The sequence below is a fragment of the Betta splendens genome, chromosome 5 (assembly GCF_900634795.4).
Source record: "Betta splendens chromosome 5, fBetSpl5.4, whole genome shotgun sequence".
Lineage (NCBI taxonomy): Eukaryota > Metazoa > Chordata > Actinopteri > Anabantiformes > Osphronemidae > Betta > Betta splendens.
In genome coordinates, this window is record NC_040885.2 from 50,015 (window position 1) to 73,855 (window position 23,841).

Below are 23,841 nucleotides of genomic sequence, written 5' to 3' on the forward strand. Positions count from 1 at the left end.
GCTAGACTAGTTAACACAGAAGTAATAATGACAAACGTCATCAGCACCAATTTATTATGAATCCTATTGGACAATAGCCTGTCACATGACCCAGTGGCGCCCTACTAACCATGACTTTAAACGTTTAAGGAGCAACCCTTTCCTCCGTTTTCTGTAAGCGTTGCACGTCTTAGCATTTGGTCCCACTGGACCACACTGTTAAACTCTAATCTACTGGTCAACTGAACGTAGACGTTTGCACCGTCACTGAGACTAACTGTTGGGAGAACGTGTACTTCAGCTTCTACGTCATGGCGGTATCGCTTCTCGGCCTTTTGGCTAAGATCAAGTGTAGTATCTGTTTATCAGTTTAACAGTGATACGTCTACGGACCAATTTCTTATTTGTTTCTTTTCCCTTTTAAAATGGGGCTTGCACGTGATGGAAGATTACCCAGTATTGGTTTCGCATCACCCTTTTGATGGAAAGGAGATCCGTAGGATTATGCCCCAGATTCGGAAGAAGTATTAAGTAGCAACTCATTGAGGTAGATGGATTCTTTTGCCTGCAGTGGAACCAGCAGGCAAGGGCTTATGATGTGACTCTGGGGACAGCTGAACTTCATCAGTCTACTTTTGCCAGCTGTATTAAGTTGGCTAATGAGGGCCCTCTTTCCTTTTTTTCAGCGATTAGTTTGGATAAGCCTAATTTTAGAATTATCACAGTTCACACGTTTAATCCGTATGTGACAGACATTGCTTTAGGTGATTTTTTGGGACGCTATGCAGAGGTGGTGTCAGCAGCACGATATGTAAAGGACCCGCTTGGTTTCTGGACAGGACGTCGTCAGTTTCAAGTGTTGCTACATGAGGACAATGAGGGGGTGGATGGTTGGAGACATCCTCCTGCCGTGTTCCAGCTAGGAGCCGACAGGGGCTATTTGTTTTATTCACGACAGCCTTTTTCCTGCAGGCGATGCAACAAACATGGCCATGTGGAAGCCAGTTGTCACGCTTTGCATTGCCGTTTTTGTGATAAGGAGGGGCATGAAGCAAGTACTTGCCCATACAGCAAATCATGCCATAGTTGTGGTGATTTGGGTCATTTGTACAGGGACTGTCCTAGCCGGAAAAAGACTTTTGCCGAAGTGGCAAGGCAGGTCATCAGAGTGGAAACGAGCGTTGAGGAGGAGCGATGTGTTCGAGATTCAGCTTCAGGTGAAGTTATACAGGTGGGAACTGGTGAAGAACAGAAGACCACAGAAGAGAACTTGACGACGGATTGCGGATTAAATGATGACGAGACCATCCAGCAGTCCGCTTTGGTGGGCGATCACAGCACAAGTGGTGCTTCATGTGTGCTGGAAGGTGGGGATCCCTCAGTCGGAAAGGTCTGCAGGAGAGGCCAAGGAAAGGAGAAGGCACGTAAGAGTCGTCAAGCTTGTAAAGGTGGAGAGGAGGGTGAACAATGTGTCGACGAGAGGTTATTGAAGAAGTCAAAGGGGGAGGTACCTCTCCCCTCAAATTTCACTGATTTAGCCCAGCAGGCCCCAGTGGGAGGATTGCAAGAAAACACGCACGGTTTATCTTCCTCTTTGGGACCTGTTGTGCTGGAGACTTTTGATCTGGATTTTGATCTGTCATCTGACATGTCACCCCTCCCCTCATTGGAGGACAGAGTAGGAGTGGAACGGAGTAGTCAACAACCAGAAGTTTTGTTCAGTAACACCTTTCTCATGGGCGGAGCAGATGGAGGAGGGGGGATAGCTATGAGACCTCTGACTTTTGGACTGAGATTATTGGCTTTTGTTTTTTCTTATATGAGAGTGGGTACCTTATTAATGTAAGGGGTCTGAGGGATGATTGAAGCGTTGCATCTGTATTTAGTTTTATTAGGGACATGAAGTTAACAGTGTGTTTGATTCAAGAGGTCTCATTGCGGGATGGAAGAGATGTGAAGAATTTTGGGGAGGAATGGGTGGGGGACGGTCGCGTGTGGAAGTGTGGGGGGAGTGCACTCATCAGGGGTGGGTATTTTATTTGATAGCAAAGTGCAGATAGAGCGCTCTTTTGTGGTGGTGCAGGGAAGGGTGATGGGTGTGATTTTAATTGGTAGGGGTTTTAGTTTTCGGGTTATGGTGGTATATGGGTCGCAGATACGGTCAGAGAGGTTAGAAATGGTGGAGGCTTTAATCCCCCACTGTGGGACAAACAGGTGTATTATCCTGGGGGGTGATTGGAATGAGGCTATGGGTGATAGTGGAGGGGGGTGGTTGGGTCCGCTTATGGTAATGGGTCTATTTGATGGAGGTCGAGCTGTTCGACCAGCTTTGTTGGGACCCACGTGGCGGAATACCAGGGGGCACTCAGGCCGTCTTGATTATTTACTTTTCTCGCAATCTGTAGTTTTAAGTTCTGGCAAGGTGGTGCCTACATTTTTTTCTGATCATTGTGGGGTGGTATATCAGGTCAGAGTGGGGGACCCAGTGTTTGGGCCGGGTTATTGGAAGCTGAATTGCAGCATATTGCAGGAAGCAAAATTCCGAAAGGATTGCAATGATTTACTGCAGGGGTTACTGGGAGTTCGGGCTGTGTGTGAAAGAGCAGTGGACTGGTGGGAAGTTTTGAAGAAGCGGGTAAAGCATTTCTGTATTGCATATTCAAAGCGCAGAGCTCAGAGGGAAGAGGCTGAAGTCAGGAGGTTGCAAAGACGTCTAGAATGGGAGCAGGTTATGGTTAATTCTGGAAAGGCTATGGATGGGGGAGAGCATGGGCATCTTATGGCTCAGCTGAAAATGGTGTACGACAGCCGGACTAGGGTATCACTGTTAACCAAAAGGCAGGAGTTCCGGGAGTGGAATGAAAAGTGTACAGCACAGTTTTTTGGGTCTGTGCGTGCAGCAAGGGTGCGCCAAGTTTTTAAGGAGGTTCAAGTTGGTGGGCGGGTGGTGTCTGATGCGGGAGGTATGGTGGAAGTGGTTGCGGACTATTATCAAGATTTTTTTGCGGAGCGGGTGGTGGTGACGCAGGGTGCAGGAAGGTTTTAGATTTGGTCAGGGGACGCGTATCTCTGGTGCAGGCGGCTGTTTTGGGGGCTCCACTCAACTTGGCTGAACTGACAAAAGCACTCATGGGATGAAGCGCCACAAGGGCCAGGGGCGGGACGGGCTGCCAGTGGAGTTTTATGTTGCTTTTTGGGATATTTTGGGGCCTGCCCTCCTGGAAGTCCTGTCTGAGGGGCTGAGGGAGGGGAGGTGGGGAAGGTCTTTTAAGATGGGTGTCATTACTTTGTTGCACAAAGGGGGAGATAAGTCCCACTTACAAAACTGGAGGCCTTTAACAATGTTGGGAGTTGATTACAAACTCCTTGCTAAGGTTCTAGCCAATCGTCTTGGCGCACTGTTGCCCGGTGTGGTCCATGTAAACCAGACATGTGGGGTAGCAGGTCGTTCAATATATCAGAACCTTCAGTTGATTAGGGATGTCACAGCCTGGGTGGCAGACAGGAATTTGCCACTGATGGTGGTAGGTTTGGACCAGGCAAAAGCTTTTGATCAGGTTCACTGGGGTTTTTTGTTCGGGGTTCTTAAGGGTATGGGCTTTGGTTCGAGTTTCATTGGGTGGTTAAGGTCAATGTATATTGGGGCGAGTAGTGTAGTGGTGGTGAATGGGAATTTAAGTAGAGAGTTCACAGTGCAATCGGGGGTGCGGCAGGGTTGCCCACTATCCCCTCTCCTTTTTGTGTTGTACATGGAGACTGTGGCGGCAGCGGTCAGGGTAGAACCGGGGGTGAGGGGGGCTTTGGTACCGGGTGGCGGGGGAAGGCGAATAAAGGTCTTACAGTATGCAGATGATACAACACTGTTGTTGGACGATGAACAAAGTCTGGTGAAAACTTTAGAGATTTTTAGAGATTTTGGGAGGTTCTCGGGTGCCCAGCTGAACGTACACAAAAGTAAAGTGAAGTTTTTTGGGAGCTGGAAAGAGCGTAGAGACGCCCCTGGGGGATTACTGATATGTCAGGATCCCTTAAAAGTTTTGGGGGTGCTTTTCGACACGTCTAATAGCGCAACATTAAATTGGACAGGGCGAATTGCACGGGCATCGAAAAAGATGGCCCTGTGGAAATCAAGAAGGTTGACGCTGGTAGGCAAGGTGCTGGTGTTAAAGGTGGATGTGTTATCCTCCTTGCTTTATTTGGCATATGTCTACCCTTTGCCACGGTGTTTGAGGCGGCCCTTGACCCGCCTTGTGTTTGGTTTTCTCTGGGGTGGGCGGTATGAATGGGTAGCAAGAAGGAGAATGCTGGCTGGTTTGGAAGACGGGGGCCGAGATGTGCCAGATTTCCCTTTGAAGTTGGATGCCATTTTTGTTACATCCTTGGTGCAGGGTTTGGTACTGGTGGGGTCGCACCCAGTGGTTTGTGGACTCCGATATTATTTTTCTTACTCAGTCAGGAGGCTCATTGCTTGGTCCAATGAGGGGCCCCGGTCGGAGCAAAGACCTTGGCATTTCACCCATGCGGCAGAGTGGTTGAGGGCGCATCCGGAGGCACTGGAAAGAGGGCTTTGGAAGGATCATCGGGCTTTGTATAAGGTGGTTAGGGAAAAGGTAACCCTTGAGCCCCTGTTGCGGGTGCCCTCTGCGGTGTGGAAAATAGTGCAGATGCCAGGCCTGGATAATGGTCTTAAGGATCTAAACTGGCTGTGCCTTCATAACAGCCTTCCAGTTAGGGAAAAAATGTACAGGCACAATCTGTGTAGGTCACCTCAGTGCCCGCGAGTGATATGTACAGAGGCAGAAACGGTGAAACATGTTATGTGGGATTGTGGTTTTGCGAGGGTGGTGTGGGCTGGGGCGGAAAGAGTGTTGCGGAAGTTGAATGGGGGGTTGGTTTTGTCATGGGCAGTGGTGGAAAGAGGGGAGGGAATTGAGATGGGGACAAAGGATAAGGGTTTGTTATGGCTGATGGTGTCTTTATATAAAAAGGGTCTGTGGTTGGCTCGCCAGACGTTGGTAAAAAGGGGGACACAGGGAACTGTGGGGGAAATAATGAAAAAGGTGGAGTGGGATGTTGTGGACAGAATGCGAAATGACATAGAAAGGTGGGGGTATCATGCAGCAAAAGAAAAATGGAAAGGAGGTCTAGGTTGGATGTAGGATGTAAAATGAAGGGAAAGGTGGCAGTACAGGTTTTGAATGGTTGAAGGCAGGTGAGGGAGTTTTTCTTGATTGCTTTGATCTTTAGAACAACATAATATTTATTCAGGATTTCAGTGTTTTGAAATGTTTGAGTTTTTCGTTTTACTGTTTCTTGTCTCATTTGTTATTGTGAAGTGTTTTGATGGATTCAGTTGTTCATGACGTGTAGTGTTTAAAGAATGTTAATAAACGGAAAATCTGTTCTTAAAAAAAAATCTGTTCTTATCAGTTTAATATCTGATACGTCCCCTACCCGGGGACCATATATTAAATTGATTTTTGGAGCAGGGAGATGGAATAGGGGCTTGCTCCGTCCACTCCACGCATCGACCCAGTATTGCAGTACTTCTGGGAACGGTGCACCCCCTATGGATGTAAAAATGGTAGATTCTGCTCCTTATTCATTAGAAAATAATGTATCCATATATTTGACAGGATATTGTTCTCTGCAAAAGTCAGTGTAAAATATTTTCTAACATCTAAGATGTGGTTCCACTACACAGCAATGTCAAACTGTCCACCTACAGATTGTATGACATATGCAGGAACCACTCATGAAAAGCATCTCCTGATCTCAGCTCAGTTCTAAATGAGGTTCGGTGACACAGACTCATGTAAACGCCAAGTCATATATTCAAAGGTTGAATCCTTTATTCTGTGATCCCAACATAGTCATCATGTGCTCTGTGACTGGTTAGGTTCAACACTCTTCTTGTAACATTCTTACAAAAACAACTAATCTCTTGTGTCCCGTCATACATCAAGTTTAAACGGCTGATATTCTGTTTGACCGTCCAATAGTTTATGGTTTGTATCTGTCCTTTACACCCCGATCAAGGTATCTCCCCTGCCAGGTAAGTATGAGTTGCTGAACCCGCTCTCAGGAGACCCTTTCACACGTGATCCCTGATGACTGACGGTGCTGAAACTCTTTGAACTCACGATGTACAACACCCTAGAGGGACGTCTCCCATCGTGCATTGCTGCAGTTAATGCGGTTCCTCGAGTCGCGGCTGAAATTAGACAATCGGCGCTCGCACCCGCTCCTGCGTGGGTAGAAAGCGACTCGACATTTCTTTTAACACAGACTGTTCCACATATGTTAGGTCAGAGAGTTTGATTTTGCACATTACTTAAATGGCAAAGCTGCCTGTGGACGTATGGTGACATGTTTTGCGGTAGGAAATAATTGTTGGTTTCCGCGAAAGGATGAAGCGGGCCAGTAGAATATTGTGAATGTGTACTTTTAGCTGCACAACTTTAGTCGTGGAAGTTTGTTTTCTGACAAAGGAAATATTTTGTAACGTTAACTCGTCTGTTTCAAATGAAGATGAAAACTATTTAAAGCCGACAAAACTAGCGTCACTAGCCGACAAAACTAGCGTTATTTCTAATGGACTTGAAGCAACAACATTCCTTCAAAGTCATTTATCCAGCTAATGCAAAAATATGGTCTAATAATGAGGTTGTAGCAACGACTAAAGATCAAAACAGCTAAACTTTGGAAATATGATCTGATGAGTCCAAATTCCTTTGCACCTTCAAAGATATAATCAGACATTTTTACATAGTAACTTAAGAAACGGTTGTTGCTTCAAAATGTTTCCTTTGTCAGAGAACAAACTTCTATATAAAGTCGTGCATCTAAAAGACACACATTGATTTCGCTTCATCCTCTAACGGTCGCGGAAACAAATAATTCTATAATTCTTTCCTACCGCAAAACAGGTCCTCAGGCAGCTTTGCAATTTAAGTAATGTGCAGAAACAGACTTCGGCTGATCTAAACTATATGTAACAGTCTGTGTTAAAAGAAATGTGGAGTCGCTTTTTACCCACGCAGGCGCTGTTTGTCTGATTTCAGCTGCGACTCGATTGGTTGTCTGCGGTTCAGTTCTGCCACGCGATTGGTTGTTTACAAGTATATGGTCACCGGTAAATTTTGGACGAACCGTTCTTCGTTCTTTATCACTGTAGACATTTAACTACCGTATAAATGGTTAAAACAGTCCCTAAAGTAAACAGTGGAGCCCAGTAGAACTCAATAAAGCTGTTCTTCTGGGTGTCGTACTTCCGGGAACTGCTACAAAGCACGATGGGAGATGTGGTATTCTATCGTAAAAAATATAAATAACGTCTGTGTCCTTATGTATAACGCATTTCCTTTGGGGTGGATTTCTGTGCTTTCACGTCCTTCTGAGACGTTGTACTTTGTGAGTTTAATGATTTTCAGCACCGTCAGTCATCAGGGATCACGTGTGAAAGGGGCTCCCGAGCGCGGGTTCAGCAACTCATACTTACCTGGCAGGGGAGATACCATGATCATGTAGGTGGTTCACCCAGGGCGAGGCTCAGCCATTGCACTGAGGCTGTCTGACCTCTGCGAATTCCCCAAATGTGGGAATCTCGACTGCATAATTTCTGGTAGTGGGGGACTGCGTTCGCGCTCTCCCCTGATTAAGTGTTCAAAAGGTATTGTCGTTGAGTATCGTATGAATGAAGCTATGGCTCACGTAAAAAATCTACTCTCAAATCTGTTCTTTAACTACTTCTGCTGTAATAAATACAAGCTTCATTCATTCAGTTGATCTTTACCGTACCCGTTTTATTTATTACATTTCGATGCATTTCTCTTTTCTCCACTAGATGTGGAAGCTGCAGTTTTATTTGTCAACTTGTTAATCGAGCAAACAGTTTTTCTTCAGTGAGAAAGATGATAGATTTGTTTGTATTAGCTCATCTGAGGCTAGACTAGTTAACACAGAAGTAATAATGACAAACGTCATCAGCACCAATTTATTATGAATCCTATTGGACAATAGCCTGTCACATGACCCAGTGGCGCCCTACTAACCATGACTTTAAACGTTTAAGGAGCAACCCTTTCCTCCGTTTTCTGTAAGCGTTGCACGTCTTAGCATTTGGTCCCACTGGACCACACTGTTAAACTCTAATCTACTGGTCAACTGAACGTAGACGTTTGCACCGTCACTGAGACTGACTGTTGGGAGAACGTGTACTTCAGCTTCTACGTCATGGCGGTATCGCTTCTCGGCCTTTTGGCTAAGATCAAGTGTAGTATCTGTTCTTATCAGTTTAATATCTGATACGTCCCCTACCCGGGGACCATATATTAAATTGATTTTTGGAGCAGGGAGATGGAATAGGGGCTTGCTCCGTCCACTCCACGCATCGACCCAGTATTGCAGTACTTCTGGGAACGGTGCACCCCCTATGGATGTAAAAATGGTAGATTCTGCTCCTTATTCATTAGAAAGTAATGTATCCATATATTTGACAGGATATTGTTCTCTGCAAAAGTCAGTGTAAAATATTTTGTAACATCTAAGATGTGGTTCCACTACACAGCAATGTCAAACTGTCCACCTACAGATTGTATGACATATGCAGGAACCACTCATGAAAAGCATCTCCTGATCTCAGCTCAGTTCTAAATGAGGTTCGGTGACACAGACTCATGTAAACGCCAAGTCATATATTCAAAGGTTGAATCCTTTATTCTGTGATCCCAACATAGTCATCATGTGCTCTGTGACTGGTTAGGTTCAACACTCTTCTTGTAACATTCTTACAAAAACAACTAATCTCTTGTGTCCCGTCATACATCAAGTTTAAACGGCTGATATTCTGTTTGACCGTCCAATAGTTTATGGTTTGTATCTGTCCTTTACACCCCGATCATGGTATCTCCCCTGCCAGGTAAGTATGAGTTGCTGAACCCGCTCTCAGGAGACCCTTTCACACGTGATCCCTGATGACTGACGGTGCTGAAACTCTTTGAACTCACAAAGTACAACATCCTAGAGGGACGTCTCCCATCGTGCATTGCTGCAGTTAATGCGGTTCCTCGAGTCGCGGCTGAAATTAGACAATCGGCGCTCGCACCCGCTCCTGCGTGGGTAGAAAGCGACTCGACATTTCTTTTAACACAGACTGTTCCACATATGTTAGGTCAGAGAGTTTGATTTTGCACATTACTTAAATGGCAAAGCTGCCTGTGGACGTATGGTGACATGTTTTGCGGTAGGAAATAATTGTTGGTTTCCGCGAAAGGATGAAGCGGGCCAGTAGAATATTGTGAATGTGTACTTTTAGCTGCACAACTTTAGTCGTGGAAGTTTGTTTTCTGACAAAGGAAACATTTTGTAACGTTAACTCGTCTGTTTCAAATGAAGATGAAAACTATTTAAAGCCGACAAAACTAGCGTCACTAGCCGACAAAACTAGCGTTATTTCTAATGGACTTGAAGCAACAACATTCCTTCAAAGTCATTTATCCAGCTAATGCAAAAATATGGTCTAATAATGAGGTTGTAGCAACGACTAAAGATCAAAACAGCTAAACTTTGGAAATATGATCTGATGAGTCCAAATTTCTTTGCACCTTCAAAGATATAATCAGACATTTTTACATAGTAACTTAAGAAACGGTTGTTGCTTCAAAATGTTTCCTTTGTCAGAGAACAAACTTCTATATAAAGTCGTGCATCTAAAAGACACACATTGATTTCGCTTCATCCTCTAACGGTCGCGGAAACAAATAATTCTATAATTCTTTCCTACCGCAAAACAGGTCCTCAGGCAGCTTTGCAATTTAAGTAATGTGCAGAAACAGACTTCGGCTGATCTAAACTATATGTAACAGTCTGTGTTAAAAGAAATGTGGAGTCGCTTTTTACCCACGCAGGCGCTGTTTGTCTGATTTCAGCTGCGACTCGATTGGTTGTCTGCGGTTCAGTTCTGCCACGCGATTGGTTGTTTACAAGTATATGGTCACCGGTAAATTTTGGACGAACCGTTCTTTATCACTGTAGACATTTAACTACCGTATAAACGGTTAAAACAGTCCCTAAAGTAAACAGTGGAGCCCAGTAGAACTCAATAAAGCTGTTCTTCTGGGTGTCGTACTTCCGGGAACTGCTACAAAGCACGATGGGAGATGTGGTATTCTATCGTAAAAAATATAAATAACGTCTGTGTCCTTATGTATAACGCATTACCTTTGGGGTGGATTTCTGTGCTTTCACGTCCTTCTGAGACGTTGTACTTTGTGAGTTTAATGATTTTCAGCACCGTCAGTCATCAGGGATCACGTGTGAAAGGGGCTCCCGAGCGCGGGTTCAGCAACTCATACTTACCTGGCAGGGGAGATACCATGATCATGTAGGTGGTTCACCCAGGGCGAGGCTCAGCCATTGCACTGAGGCTGTCTGACCTCTGCGAATTCCCCAAATGTGGGAATCTCGACTGCATAATTTCTGGTAGTGGGGGACTGCGTTCGCGCTCTCCCCTGATTAAGTGTTCAAAAGGTATTGGCGTTGAGTATCGTATGAATGAAGCTATGGCTCACGTAAAAAATCTACTCTCAAATCTGTTCTTTAACTACTCTGCTGTAATAAATACAAGCTTCATTCATTCAGTTGATCTTTACCGTACCCGTTTTATTTATTACATTTCGATGCATTTCTCTTTTCTCCACTAGATGTGGAAGCTGCAGTTTTATTTGTCAACTTGTTAATCGAGCAAACAGTTTTTCTTCAGTGAGAAAGATGATAGATTTGTTTGTATTAGCTCATCTGAGGCTAGACTAGTTAACACAGAAGTAATAATGACAAACGTCATCAGCACCAATTTATTATGAATCCTATTGGACAATAGCCTGTCACATGACCCAGTGGCGCCCTACTAACCATGACTTTAAACGTTTAAGGAGCAACCCTTTCCTCCGTTTTCTGTAAGCGTTGCACGTCTTAGCATTTGGTCCCACTGGACCACACTGTTAAACTCTAATCTACTGGTCAACTGAACGTAGACGTTTGCACCGTCACTGAGACTGACTGTTGGGAGAACGTGTACTTCAGCTTCTACGTCATGGCGGTATCGCTTCTCGGCCTTTTGGCTAAGATCAAGTGTAGTATCTGTTCTTATCAGTTTAATATCTGATACGTCCCCTACCCGGGGACCATATATTAAATTGATTTTTGGAGCAGGGAGATGGAATAGGGGCTTGCTCCGTCCACTCCACGCATCGACCCAGTATTGCAGTACTTCTGGGAACGGTGCACCCCCTATGGATGTAAAAATGGTAGATTCTGCTCCTTATTCATTAGAAAGTAATGTATCCATATATTTGACAGGATATTGTTCTCTGCAAAAGTCAGTGTAAAATATTTTGTAACATCTAAGATGTGGTTCCACTACACAGCAATGTCAAACTGTCCACCTACAGATTGTATGACATATGCAGGAACCACTCATGAAAAGCATCTCCTGATCTCAGCTCAGTTCTAAATGAGGTTCGGTGACACAGACTCATGTAAACGCCAAGTCATATATTCAAAGGTTGAATCCTTTATTCTGTGATCCCAACATAGTCATCATGTGCTCTGTGACTGGTTAGGTTCAACACTCTTCTTGTAACATTCTTACAAAAACAACTAATCTCTTGTGTCCCGTCATACATCAAGTTTAAACGGCTGATATTCTGTTTGACCGTCCAATAGTTTATGGTTTGTATCTGTCCTTTACACCCCGATCATGGTATCTCCCCTGCCAGGTAAGTATGAGTTGCTGAACCCGCTCTCAGGAGACCCTTTCACACGTGATCCCTGATGACTGACGGTGCTGAAACTCTTTGAACTCACAAAGTACAACATCCTAGAGGGACGTCTCCCATCGTGCATTGCTGCAGTTAATGCGGTTCCTCGAGTCGCGGCTGAAATTAGACAATCGGCGCTCGCACCCGCTCCTGCGTGGGTAGAAAGCGACTCGACATTTCTTTTAACACAGACTGTTCCACATATGTTAGGTCAGAGAGTTTGATTTTGCACATTACTTAAATGGCAAAGCTGCCTGTGGACGTATGGTGACATGTTTTGCGGTAGGAAATAATTGTTGGTTTCCGCGAAAGGATGAAGCGGGCCAGTAGAATATTGTGAATGTGTACTTTTAGCTGCACAACTTTAGTCGTGGAAGTTTGTTTTCTGACAAAGGAAACATTTTGTAACGTTAACTCGTCTGTTTCAAATGAAGATGAAAACTATTTAAAGCCGACAAAACTAGCGTCACTAGCCGACAAAACTAGCGTTATTTCTAATGGACTTGAAGCAACAACATTCCTTCAAAGTCATTTATCCAGCTAATGCAAAAATATGGTCTAATAATGAGGTTGTAGCAACGACTAAAGATCAAAACAGCTAAACTTTGGAAATATGATCTGATGAGTCCAAATTTCTTTGCACCTTCAAAGATATAATCAGACATTTTTACATAGTAACTTAAGAAACGGTTGTTGCTTCAAAATGTTTCCTTTGTCAGAGAACAAACTTCTATATAAAGTCGTGCATCTAAAAGACACACATTGATTTCGCTTCATCCTCTAACGGTCGCGGAAACAAATAATTCTATAATTCTTTCCTACCGCAAAACAGGTCCTCAGGCAGCTTTGCAATTTAAGTAATGTGCAGAAACAGACTTCGGCTGATCTAAACTATATGTAACAGTCTGTGTTAAAAGAAATGTGGAGTCGCTTTTTACCCACGCAGGCGCTGTTTGTCTGATTTCAGCTGCGACTCGATTGGTTGTCTGCGGTTCAGTTCTGCCACGCGATTGGTTGTTTACAAGTATATGGTCACCGGTAAATTTTGGACGAACCGTTCTTTATCACTGTAGACATTTAACTACCGTATAAACGGTTAAAACAGTCCCTAAAGTAAACAGTGGAGCCCAGTAGAACTCAATAAAGCTGTTCTTCTGGGTGTCGTACTTCCGGGAACTGCTACAAAGCACGATGGGAGATGTGGTATTCTATCGTAAAAAATATAAATAACGTCTGTGTCCTTATGTATAACGCATTACCTTTGGGGTGGATTTCTGTGCTTTCACGTCCTTCTGAGACGTTGTACTTTGTGAGTTTAATGATTTTCAGCACCGTCAGTCATCAGGGATCACGTGTGAAAGGGGCTCCCGAGCGCGGGTTCAGCAACTCATACTTACCTGGCAGGGGAGATACCATGATCATGTAGGTGGTTCACCCAGGGCGAGGCTCAGCCATTGCACTGAGGCTGTCTGACCTCTGCGAATTCCCCAAATGTGGGAATCTCGACTGCATAATTTCTGGTAGTGGGGGACTGCGTTCGCGCTCTCCCCTGATTAAGTGTTCAAAAGGTATTGGCGTTGAGTATCGTATGAATGAAGCTATGGCTCACGTAAAAAATCTACTCTCAAATCTGTTCTTTAACTACTCTGCTGTAATAAATACAAGCTTCATTCATTCAGTTGATCTTTACCGTACCCGTTTTATTTATTACATTTCGATGCATTTCTCTTTTCTCCACTAGATGTGGAAGCTGCAGTTTTATTTGTCAACTTGTTAATCGAGCAAACAGTTTTTCTTCAGTGAGAAAGATGATAGATTTGTTTGTATTAGCTCATCTGAGGCTAGACTAGTTAACACAGAAGTAATAATGACAAACGTCATCAGCACCAATTTATTATGAATCCTATTGGACAATAGCCTGTCACATGACCCAGTGGCGCCCTACTAACCATGACTTTAAACGTTTAAGGAGCAACCCTTTCCTCCGTTTTCTGTAAGCGTTGCACGTCTTAGCATTTGGTCCCACTGGACCACACTGTTAAACTCTAATCTACTGGTCAACTGAACGTAGACGTTTGCACCGTCACTGAGACTGACTGTTGGGAGAACGTGTACTTCAGCTTCTACGTCATGGCGGTATCGCTTCTCGGCCTTTTGGCTAAGATCAAGTGTAGTATCTGTTCTTATCAGTTTAATATCTGATACGTCCCCTACCCGGGGACCATATATTAAATTGATTTTTGGAGCAGGGAGATGGAATAGGGGCTTGCTCCGTCCACTCCACGCATCGACCCAGTATTGCAGTACTTCTGGGAACGGTGCACCCCCTATGGATGTAAAAATGGTAGATTCTGCTCCTTATTCATTAGAAAGTAATGTATCCATATATTTGACAGGATATTGTTCTCTGCAAAAGTCAGTGTAAAATATTTTGTAACATCTAAGATGTGGTTCCACTACACAGCAATGTCAAACTGTCCACCTACAGATTGTATGACATATGCAGGAACCACTCATGAAAAGCATCTCCTGATCTCAGCTCAGTTCTAAATGAGGTTCGGTGACACAGACTCATGTAAACGCCAAGTCATATATTCAAAGGTTGAATCCTTTATTCTGTGATCCCAACATAGTCATCATGTGCTCTGTGACTGGTTAGGTTCAACACTCTTCTTGTAACATTCTTACAAAAACAACTAATCTCTTGTGTCCCGTCATACATCAAGTTTAAACGGCTGATATTCTGTTTGACCGTCCAATAGTTTATGGTTTGTATCTGTCCTTTACACCCCGATCATGGTATCTCCCCTGCCAGGTAAGTATGAGTTGCTGAACCCGCTCTCAGGAGACCCTTTCACACGTGATCCCTGATGACTGACGGTGCTGAAACTCTTTGAACTCACAAAGTACAACATCCTAGAGGGACGTCTCCCATCGTGCATTGCTGCAGTTAATGCGGTTCCTCGAGTCGCGGCTGAAATTAGACAATCGGCGCTCGCACCCGCTCCTGCGTGGGTAGAAAGCGACTCGACATTTCTTTTAACACAGACTGTTCCACATATGTTAGGTCAGAGAGTTTGATTTTGCACATTACTTAAATGGCAAAGCTGCCTGTGGACGTATGGTGACATGTTTTGCGGTAGGAAATAATTGTTGGTTTCCGCGAAAGGATGAAGCGGGCCAGTAGAATATTGTGAATGTGTACTTTTAGCTGCACAACTTTAGTCGTGGAAGTTTGTTTTCTGACAAAGGAAACATTTTGTAACGTTAACTCGTCTGTTTCAAATGAAGATGAAAACTATTTAAAGCCGACAAAACTAGCGTCACTAGCCGACAAAACTAGCGTTATTTCTAATGGACTTGAAGCAACAACATTCCTTCAAAGTCATTTATCCAGCTAATGCAAAAATATGGTCTAATAATGAGGTTGTAGCAACGACTAAAGATCAAAACAGCTAAACTTTGGAAATATGATCTGATGAGTCCAAATTTCTTTGCACCTTCAAAGATATAATCAGACATTTTTACATAGTAACTTAAGAAACGGTTGTTGCTTCAAAATGTTTCCTTTGTCAGAGAACAAACTTCTATATAAAGTCGTGCATCTAAAAGACACACATTGATTTCGCTTCATCCTCTAACGGTCGCGGAAACAAATAATTCTATAATTCTTTCCTACCGCAAAACAGGTCCTCAGGCAGCTTTGCAATTTAAGTAATGTGCAGAAACAGACTTCGGCTGATCTAAACTATATGTAACAGTCTGTGTTAAAAGAAATGTGGAGTCGCTTTTTACCCACGCAGGCGCTGTTTGTCTGATTTCAGCTGCGACTCGATTGGTTGTCTGCGGTTCAGTTCTGCCACGCGATTGGTTGTTTACAAGTATATGGTCACCGGTAAATTTTGGACGAACCGTTCTTTATCACTGTAGACATTTAACTACCGTATAAACGGTTAAAACAGTCCCTAAAGTAAACAGTGGAGCCCAGTAGAACTCAATAAAGCTGTTCTTCTGGGTGTCGTACTTCCGGGAACTGCTACAAAGCACGATGGGAGATGTGGTATTCTATCGTAAAAAATATAAATAACGTCTGTGTCCTTATGTATAACGCATTACCTTTGGGGTGGATTTCTGTGCTTTCACGTCCTTCTGAGACGTTGTACTTTGTGAGTTTAATGATTTTCAGCACCGTCAGTCATCAGGGATCACGTGTGAAAGGGGCTCCCGAGCGCGGGTTCAGCAACTCATACTTACCTGGCAGGGGAGATACCATGATCATGTAGGTGGTTCACCCAGGGCGAGGCTCAGCCATTGCACTGAGGCTGTCTGACCTCTGCGAATTCCCCAAATGTGGGAATCTCGACTGCATAATTTCTGGTAGTGGGGGACTGCGTTCGCGCTCTCCCCTGATTAAGTGTTCAAAAGGTATTGGCGTTGAGTATCGTATGAATGAAGCTATGGCTCACGTAAAAAATCTACTCTCAAATCTGTTCTTTAACTACTCTGCTGTAATAAATACAAGCTTCATTCATTCAGTTGATCTTTACCGTACCCGTTTTATTTATTACATTTCGATGCATTTCTCTTTTCTCCACTAGATGTGGAAGCTGCAGTTTTATTTGTCAACTTGTTAATCGAGCAAACAGTTTTTCTTCAGTGAGAAAGATGATAGATTTGTTTGTATTAGCTCATCTGAGGCTAGACTAGTTAACACAGAAGTAATAATGACAAACGTCATCAGCACCAATTTATTATGAATCCTATTGGACAATAGCCTGTCACATGACCCAGTGGCGCCCTACTAACCATGACTTTAAACGTTTAAGGAGCAACCCTTTCCTCCGTTTTCTGTAAGCGTTGCACGTCTTAGCATTTGGTCCCACTGGACCACACTGTTAAACTCTAATCTACTGGTCAACTGAACGTAGACGTTTGCACCGTCACTGAGACTGACTGTTGGGAGAACGTGTACTTCAGCTTCTACGTCATGGCGGTATCGCTTCTCGGCCTTTTGGCTAAGATCAAGTGTAGTATCTGTTCTTATCAGTTTAATATCTGATACGTCCCCTACCCGGGGACCATATATTAAATTGATTTTTGGAGCAGGGAGATGGAATAGGGGCTTGCTCCGTCCACTCCACGCATCGACCCAGTATTGCAGTACTTCTGGGAACGGTGCACCCCCTATGGATGTAAAAATGGTAGATTCTGCTCCTTATTCATTAGAAAGTAATGTATCCATATATTTGACAGGATATTGTTCTCTGCAAAAGTCAGTGTAAAATATTTTGTAACATCTAAGATGTGGTTCCACTACACAGCAATGTCAAACTGTCCACCTACAGATTGTATGACATATGCAGGAACCACTCATGAAAAGCATCTCCTGATCTCAGCTCAGTTCTAAATGAGGTTCGGTGACACAGACTCATGTAAACGCCAAGTCATATATTCAAAGGTTGAATCCTTTATTCTGTGATCCCAACATAGTCATCATGTGCTCTGTGACTGGTTAGGTTCAACACTCTTCTTGTAACATTCTTACAAAAACAACTAATCTCTTGTGTCCCGTCATACATCAAGTTTAAACGGCTGATATTCTGTTTGACCGTCCAATAGTTTATGGTTTGTATCTGTCCTTTACACCCCGATCATGGTATCTCCCCTGCCAGGTAAGTATGAGTTGCTGAACCCGCTCTCAGGAGACCCTTTCACACGTGATCCCTGATGACTGACGGTGCTGAAACTCTTTGAACTCACAAAGTACAACATCCTAGAGGGACGTCTCCCATCGTGCATTGCTGCAGTTAATGCGGTTCCTCGAGTCGCGGCTGAAATTAGACAATCGGCGCTCGCACCCGCTCCTGCGTGGGTAGAAAGCGACTCGACATTTCTTTTAACACAGACTGTTCCACATATGTTAGGTCAGAGAGTTTGATTTTGCACATTACTTAAATGGCAAAGCTGCCTGTGGACGTATGGTGACATGTTTTGCGGTAGGAAATAATTGTTGGTTTCCGCGAAAGGATGAAGCGGGCCAGTAGAATATTGTGAATGTGTACTTTTAGCTGCACAACTTTAGTCGTGGAAGTTTGTTTTCTGACAAAGGAAACATTTTGTAACGTTAACTCGTCTGTTTCAAATGAAGATGAAAACTATTTAAAGCCGACAAAACTAGCGTCACTAGCCGACAAAACTAGCGTTATTTCTAATGGACTTGAAGCAACAACATTCCTTCAAAGTCATTTATCCAGCTAATGCAAAAATATGGTCTAATAATGAGGTTGTAGCAACGACTAAAGATCAAAACAGCTAAACTTTGGAAATATGATCTGATGAGTCCAAATTTCTTTGCACCTTCAAAGATATAATCAGACATTTTTACATAGTAACTTAAGAAACGGTTGTTGCTTCAAAATGTTTCCTTTGTCAGAGAACAAACTTCTATATAAAGTCGTGCATCTAAAAGACACACATTGATTTCGCTTCATCCTCTAACGGTCGCGGAAACAAATAATTCTATAATTCTTTCCTACCGCAAAACAGGTCCTCAGGCAGCTTTGCAATTTAAGTAATGTGCAGAAACAGACTTCGGCTGATCTAAACTATATGTAACAGTCTGTGTTAAAAGAAATGTGGAGTCGCTTTTTACCCACGCAGGCGCTGTTTGTCTGATTTCAGCTGCGACTCGATTGGTTGTCTGCGGTTCAGTTCTGCCACGCGATTGGTTGTTTACAAGTATATGGTCACCGGTAAATTTTGGACGAACCGTTCTTTATCACTGTAGACATTTAACTACCGTATAAACGGTTAAAACAGTCCCTAAAGTAAACAGTGGAGCCCAGTAGAACTCAATAAAGCTGTTCTTCTGGGTGTCGTACTTCCGGGAACTGCTACAAAGCACGATGGGAGATGTGGTATTCTATCGTAAAAAATATAAATAACGTCTGTGTCCTTATGTATAACGCATTTCCTTTGGGGTGGATTTCTGTGCTTTCACGTCCTTCTGAGACGTTGTACTTTGTGAGTTTAATGATTTTCAGCACCGTCAGTCATCAGGGATCACGTGTGAAAGGGGCTCCCGAGCGCGGGTTCAGCAACTCATACTTACCTGGCAGGGGAGATACCATGATCATGTAGGTGGTTCACCCAGGGCGAGGCTCAGCCATTGCACTGAGGCTGTCTGACCTCTGCGAATTCCCCAAATGTGGGAATCTCGACTGCATAATTTCTGGTAGTGGGGGACTGCGTTCGCGCTCTCCCCTGATTAAGTGTTCAAAAGGTATTGTCGTTGAGTATCGTATGAATGAAGCTATGGCTCACGTAAAAAATCTACTCTCAAATCTGTTCTTTAACTACTCTGCTGTAATAAATACAAGCTTCATTCATTCAGTTGATCTTTACCGTACCCGTTTTATTTATTACATTTCGATGCATTTCTCTTTTCTCCACTAGATGTGGAAGCTGCAGTTTTATTTGTCAACTTGTTAATCGAGCAAACAGTTTTTCTTCAGTGAGAAAGATGATAGATTTGTTTGTATTAGCTCATCTGAGGCTAGACTAGTTAACACAGAAGTAATAATGACAAACGTCATCAGCACCAATTTATTATGAATCCTATTGGACAATAGCCTGTCACATGACCCAGTGGCGCCCTACTAACCATGACTTTAAACGTTTAAGGAGCAACCCTTTCCTCCGTTTTCTGTAAGCGTTGCACGTCTTAGCATTTGGTCCCACTGGACCACACTGTTAAACTCTAATCTACTGGTCAACTGAACGTAGACGTTTGCACCGTCACTGAGACTGACTGTTGGGAGAACGTGTACTTCAGCTTCTACGTCATGGCGGTATCGCTTCTCGGCCTTTTGGCTAAGATCAAGTGTAGTATCTGTTCTTATCAGTTTAATATCTGATACGTCCCCTACCCGGGGACCATATATTAAATTGATTTTTGGAGCAGGGAGATGGAATAGGGGCTTGCTCCGTCCACTCCACGCATCGACCCAGTATTGCAGTACTTCTGGGAACGGTGCACCCCCTATGGATGTAAAAATGGTAGATTCTGCTCCTTATTCATTAGAAAGTAATGTATCCATATATTTGACAGGATATTGTTCTCTGCAAAAGTCAGTGTAAAATATTTTCTAACATCTAAGATGTGGTTCCACTACACAGCAATGTCAAACTGTCCACCTACAGATTGTATGACATATGCAGGAACCACTCATGAAAAGCATCTCCTGATCTCAGCTCAGTTCTAAATGAGGTTCGGTGACACAGACTCATGTAAACGCCAAGTCATATATTCAAAGGTTGAATCCTTTATTCTGTGATCCCAACATAGTCATCATGTGCCCTGTGACTGGTTAGGTTCAACACTCTTCTTGTAACATTCTTACAAAAACAACTAATCTCTTGTGTCCCGTCATACATCAAGTTTAAACGGCTGATATTCTGTTTGACCGTCCAATAGTTTATGGTTTGTATCTGTCCTTTACACCCCGATGAAGGTATCTCCCCTGCCAGGTAAGTATGAGTTGCTGAACCCGCTCTCAGGAGACCCTTTCACACGTAATCCCTGATGACTGACGGTGCTGAAACTCTTTGAACTCACGATGTACAACACCCTAGAGGGACGTCTCCCATCGTGCATTGCTGCAGTTAATGCGGTTCCTCAAGTCGCGGCTGAAATTAGACAATCGGCGCTCGCACCCGCTCCTGCGTGGGTAGAAAGCGACTCGACATTTCTTTTAACACAGACTGTTCCACATATGTTAGGTCAGAGAGTTTGATTTTGCACATTACTTAAATGGCAAAGCTGCCTGTGGACGTATGGTGACATGTTTTGCGGTAGGAAATAATTGTTGGTTTCCGCGAAAGGATGAAGCGGGCCAGTAGAATATTGTGAATGTGTACTTTTAGCTGCACAACTTTAGTCGTGGAAGTTTGTTTTCTGACAAAGGAAATATTTTGTAACGTTAACTCGTCTGTTTCAAATGAAGATGAAAACTATTTAAAGCCGACAAAACTAGCGTCACTAGCCGACAAAACTAGCGTTATTTCTAATGGACTTGAAGCAACAACATTTCTTCAAAGTCATTTATCCAGCTAATGCAAAAATATGGTCTAATAATGAGGTTGTAGCAACGACAAAAGAACAAAACAGCTAAACTTTGGAAATATGATCTGATGAGTCCAAATTTCTTTGCACCTTCAAAGATATAATCAGACATTTTTACATAGTAACTTAAGAAATGGTTGTTGCTTCAAAATGTTTCCTTTGTCAGAGAACAAACTTCTATATAAAGTCGTTGTTATGGGAAAAATTGTCTCTTCCTTATTTCTATGCATTTCTATGCAGTTATTATACGAGTTATGACTTATGTTCTGCAATTAATATCTTATGTTTTGTCTTACTGTATGCATTTGACATTTCACCTAGATTGTTCAATGGTTGTCTCTGCCTGATAGACTCTCAACTCTAGCTCCCAAACCCAAGGTCGGGGAGTTGTGTCTCTGTCTGTTGAGACTTGGTGCTCCTTTCTCACAGATAGTTGGATGTCAGCAATGCAGGTGTGAGAAAGTAAAAATCTTCACACACACTGCGACAGGGAGGAGATGGTGCATGTAATTTGATTGGGTTAGAAAGACATTCCACCCTAGTCGGACAGAGAAGCTAAAAGGCAGAAGCAACTTTAGGATCGTGGGCTCTTTGCATCAGACCTTCGTGGTGTGTGCACTGATCTCCCCAGCTGGTTTTTGGTTTGTTGATGTGCACGATCAACATCCATGCTTTTTATTTGCTTTCCCCATTATTTTTATTTTCTTTATTATTTCAATAAATTGCACAAAAGGACAACTCTCTCTCATCTACTTCTTTATGGAAAATTTCCACCACAGTCGTGCATCTAAAAGACACACATTGATTTCGCTTCATCCTCTAACGGTCGCGGAAACAAATAATTCTATAATTCTTTCCTACCGCAAAACAGGTCATCAGGCAGCTTTGCAATTTAAGTAATGTGCAGAAACAGACTTCGGCTGATCTAAACTATATGTAACAGTCTGTGTTAAAAGAAATGTGGAGTCGCTTTTTACCCACGCAGGCGCTGTTTGTCTGATTTCAGCTGCGACTCGATTGGTTGTCTGCGGTTCAGTTCTGCCACGCGATTGGTTGTTTACAAGTATATGGTCGCCGGTAAATTTTGGACGAACCGTTCTTCGTTCTTTATCACTGTAGACATTTAACTACCGTATAAACGGTTAAAACAGTCCCTAAAGTAAACAGTGGAGCCCAGTAGAACTCAATAAAGCTGTTCTTCTGGGTGTCGTACTTCCGGGAACTGCTACAAAGCACGATGGGAGATGTGGTATTCTATCGTAAAAAATATAAATAACGTCTGTGTCCTTATGTATAACGCATTTCCTTTGGGGTGGATTTCTGTGCTTTCACGTCCTTCTGAGACGTTGTACTTTGTGAGTTTAATGATTTTCAGCACCGTCAGTCATCAGGGATCACGTGTGAAAGGGGCTGCGTGGGACTGCGTTTGCGCTCTGCCCTGATTAAGTGTTCAAAAGGTATTGTCGTTGAGTATCGTATGAATCCTATGAATGAAGCTATGGCTCTATGGTCTATGGTCAAAGCTATTGTCTTTGAAGGCAACTTTGAAGGGCAGGGGATCCTGGGAATGTGACTTTTGGGACTTTATTCTATCTAACAAGTAATAAAACAAAAGTAGTGTAAATGTAATAAGGTGTAATAAGAAATGTTTTATTATGAAACAAACCATTGAACAACCATTAACTCTCTGCATGTCACTTACCTTCCATAGCCTGGGATGCAGCTGCCAGTTCATCATCATCATCATCCTCTGGCCATGAGGAGAGCCTGAAACTGGAGGTCCTTGTCTTCAGCTGCCATACACCAAACGGTATTTACCTTTACTAATGGCCCATATGTGATTTGAACTGAAACGTCAGTAATATGATAAATATTCTTTATGTAACACTTACATGTGGGTCAGTGGCGTGGTCAACCACCCCCACACCGAACGGTTTGCATTCTGTAGTTTTCAACTTCTTCGGCGTTTGGCTCAGTCTCATTGGCTGCCAATTCTGTCAATTACGGAGGTCGGTACGGCGTGACTGGTTAGGCTCTAACGTGTCTGGAGAGTCGTCATTGACTGGAATCCGAGTTCACTGTGGAGAATGACGTCCCTAGACAACGTAGGTCAACCAGCTCAAACCTGGTCTCTGGCTCCATCTAGTGGCTATATGAGACATTTATTTTTTGTAGATCAAATGCTGTAATATTATTTAAAAATAATTAGATATGTACACATAAAAATTATTTTCTTCAAACTAATCATTTTATAAGTATAACATTTAAATATTCTAGGTTTTACCTTTTAGAAAATTTTGATCTCGTCTGACTTTTCTACAAAAAAACTGTAGTTTTGTTCTGCTTAGTGTTATAATAATTATTTCTTTGTTGAGATGATGTTAATACATTGTGCTGTAATCCTATACAGGTTTGGAGGAACTCAGGGCTCAGTTTACTGAGATTGTATCATACTGTATGTGCATTTTTTCCAGGCGAAGGTTGATTTATTTTCTTATTTTTTGTTTTCCAAGTTCATTAACTTTTCACCAGTAACACTTAAACTAATATCTACAACTCATATCACAAGCGTCCCTTACATTATGACACCAAATAGCCCTTATGGTTGCAGAGATATACTTTGTACGGCAGCTTTTACATCCACCCGCCGACTACAATGTCAAGAAAGGAGATTGTGCGTCCAAGGAAATGCTACGGTACGATAATTTCTTTCTAATCTTTACACCAACTTCTTTTTAAACAACTGTCCAGGGGAGAGCGCGAACGCAGTCCCCCACTACCAGAAATTATGCAGTCGAGATTCCCACATTTGGGGAATTCGCAGAACCTGTTTCTACGGTAGTGCAAAGTCTACAGTCTACAGTGTGGACTGTAGACTGTTACGCCGCGTGATTGGTCTGGGGTCTGCGATGGCCGGAA

The 23,841-nt window shown here is 43.1% G+C and overlaps 10 non-coding genes and 3 pseudogenes across 10 annotated transcripts; 12 read left to right on the plus strand and 1 right to left on the minus strand.

Annotated features, from left to right (window-relative positions):
• Window positions 1–298: 298 nt before the first annotated feature.
• Window positions 299–458, plus strand: LOC114856437 (U2 spliceosomal RNA; annotated as a pseudogene).
• A 4,918-nt stretch (window positions 459–5,376) lies between these two features.
• On the plus strand, window positions 5,377–5,548 carry LOC114856430 (U2 spliceosomal RNA; annotated as a pseudogene).
• Window positions 5,549–7,472: 1,924 nt separating this feature from the next.
• LOC114856451 (U1 spliceosomal RNA) lies at window positions 7,473–7,635 on the plus strand. The gene has a single exon (XR_003786083.1). It is a non-coding gene; the product is annotated as a U1 spliceosomal RNA (small nuclear RNA).
• A 587-nt stretch (window positions 7,636–8,222) lies between these two features.
• LOC114856486 (U2 spliceosomal RNA) lies at window positions 8,223–8,413 on the plus strand. Its single transcript, XR_003786116.1, has one exon. It is a non-coding gene; the product is annotated as a U2 spliceosomal RNA (small nuclear RNA).
• Window positions 8,414–10,330: 1,917 nt separating this feature from the next.
• Window positions 10,331–10,493, plus strand: LOC114856452 (U1 spliceosomal RNA). The gene has a single exon (XR_003786084.1). It is a non-coding gene; the product is annotated as a U1 spliceosomal RNA (small nuclear RNA).
• A 586-nt stretch (window positions 10,494–11,079) lies between these two features.
• LOC114856487 (U2 spliceosomal RNA) lies at window positions 11,080–11,270 on the plus strand. Its single transcript, XR_003786117.1, has one exon. It is a non-coding gene; the product is annotated as a U2 spliceosomal RNA (small nuclear RNA).
• Window positions 11,271–13,187: 1,917 nt separating this feature from the next.
• LOC114856453 (U1 spliceosomal RNA) lies at window positions 13,188–13,350 on the plus strand. The gene has a single exon (XR_003786085.1). It is a non-coding gene; the product is annotated as a U1 spliceosomal RNA (small nuclear RNA).
• Window positions 13,351–13,936: 586 nt separating this feature from the next.
• Window positions 13,937–14,127, plus strand: LOC114856488 (U2 spliceosomal RNA). Its single transcript, XR_003786118.1, has one exon. It is a non-coding gene; the product is annotated as a U2 spliceosomal RNA (small nuclear RNA).
• Window positions 14,128–16,044: 1,917 nt separating this feature from the next.
• On the plus strand, window positions 16,045–16,207 carry LOC114856454 (U1 spliceosomal RNA). Its single transcript, XR_003786086.1, has one exon. It is a non-coding gene; the product is annotated as a U1 spliceosomal RNA (small nuclear RNA).
• A 586-nt stretch (window positions 16,208–16,793) lies between these two features.
• Window positions 16,794–16,984, plus strand: LOC114856490 (U2 spliceosomal RNA). Its single transcript, XR_003786120.1, has one exon. It is a non-coding gene; the product is annotated as a U2 spliceosomal RNA (small nuclear RNA).
• Window positions 16,985–18,901: 1,917 nt separating this feature from the next.
• Window positions 18,902–19,064, plus strand: LOC114856456 (U1 spliceosomal RNA). The gene has a single exon (XR_003786088.1). It is a non-coding gene; the product is annotated as a U1 spliceosomal RNA (small nuclear RNA).
• A 586-nt stretch (window positions 19,065–19,650) lies between these two features.
• LOC114856492 (U2 spliceosomal RNA) lies at window positions 19,651–19,841 on the plus strand. Its single transcript, XR_003786121.1, has one exon. It is a non-coding gene; the product is annotated as a U2 spliceosomal RNA (small nuclear RNA).
• Window positions 19,842–23,670: 3,829 nt separating this feature from the next.
• On the minus strand, window positions 23,671–23,821 carry LOC114856472 (U1 spliceosomal RNA; annotated as a pseudogene).
• Between the last annotated feature and the right edge of the window lie 20 nt (window positions 23,822–23,841).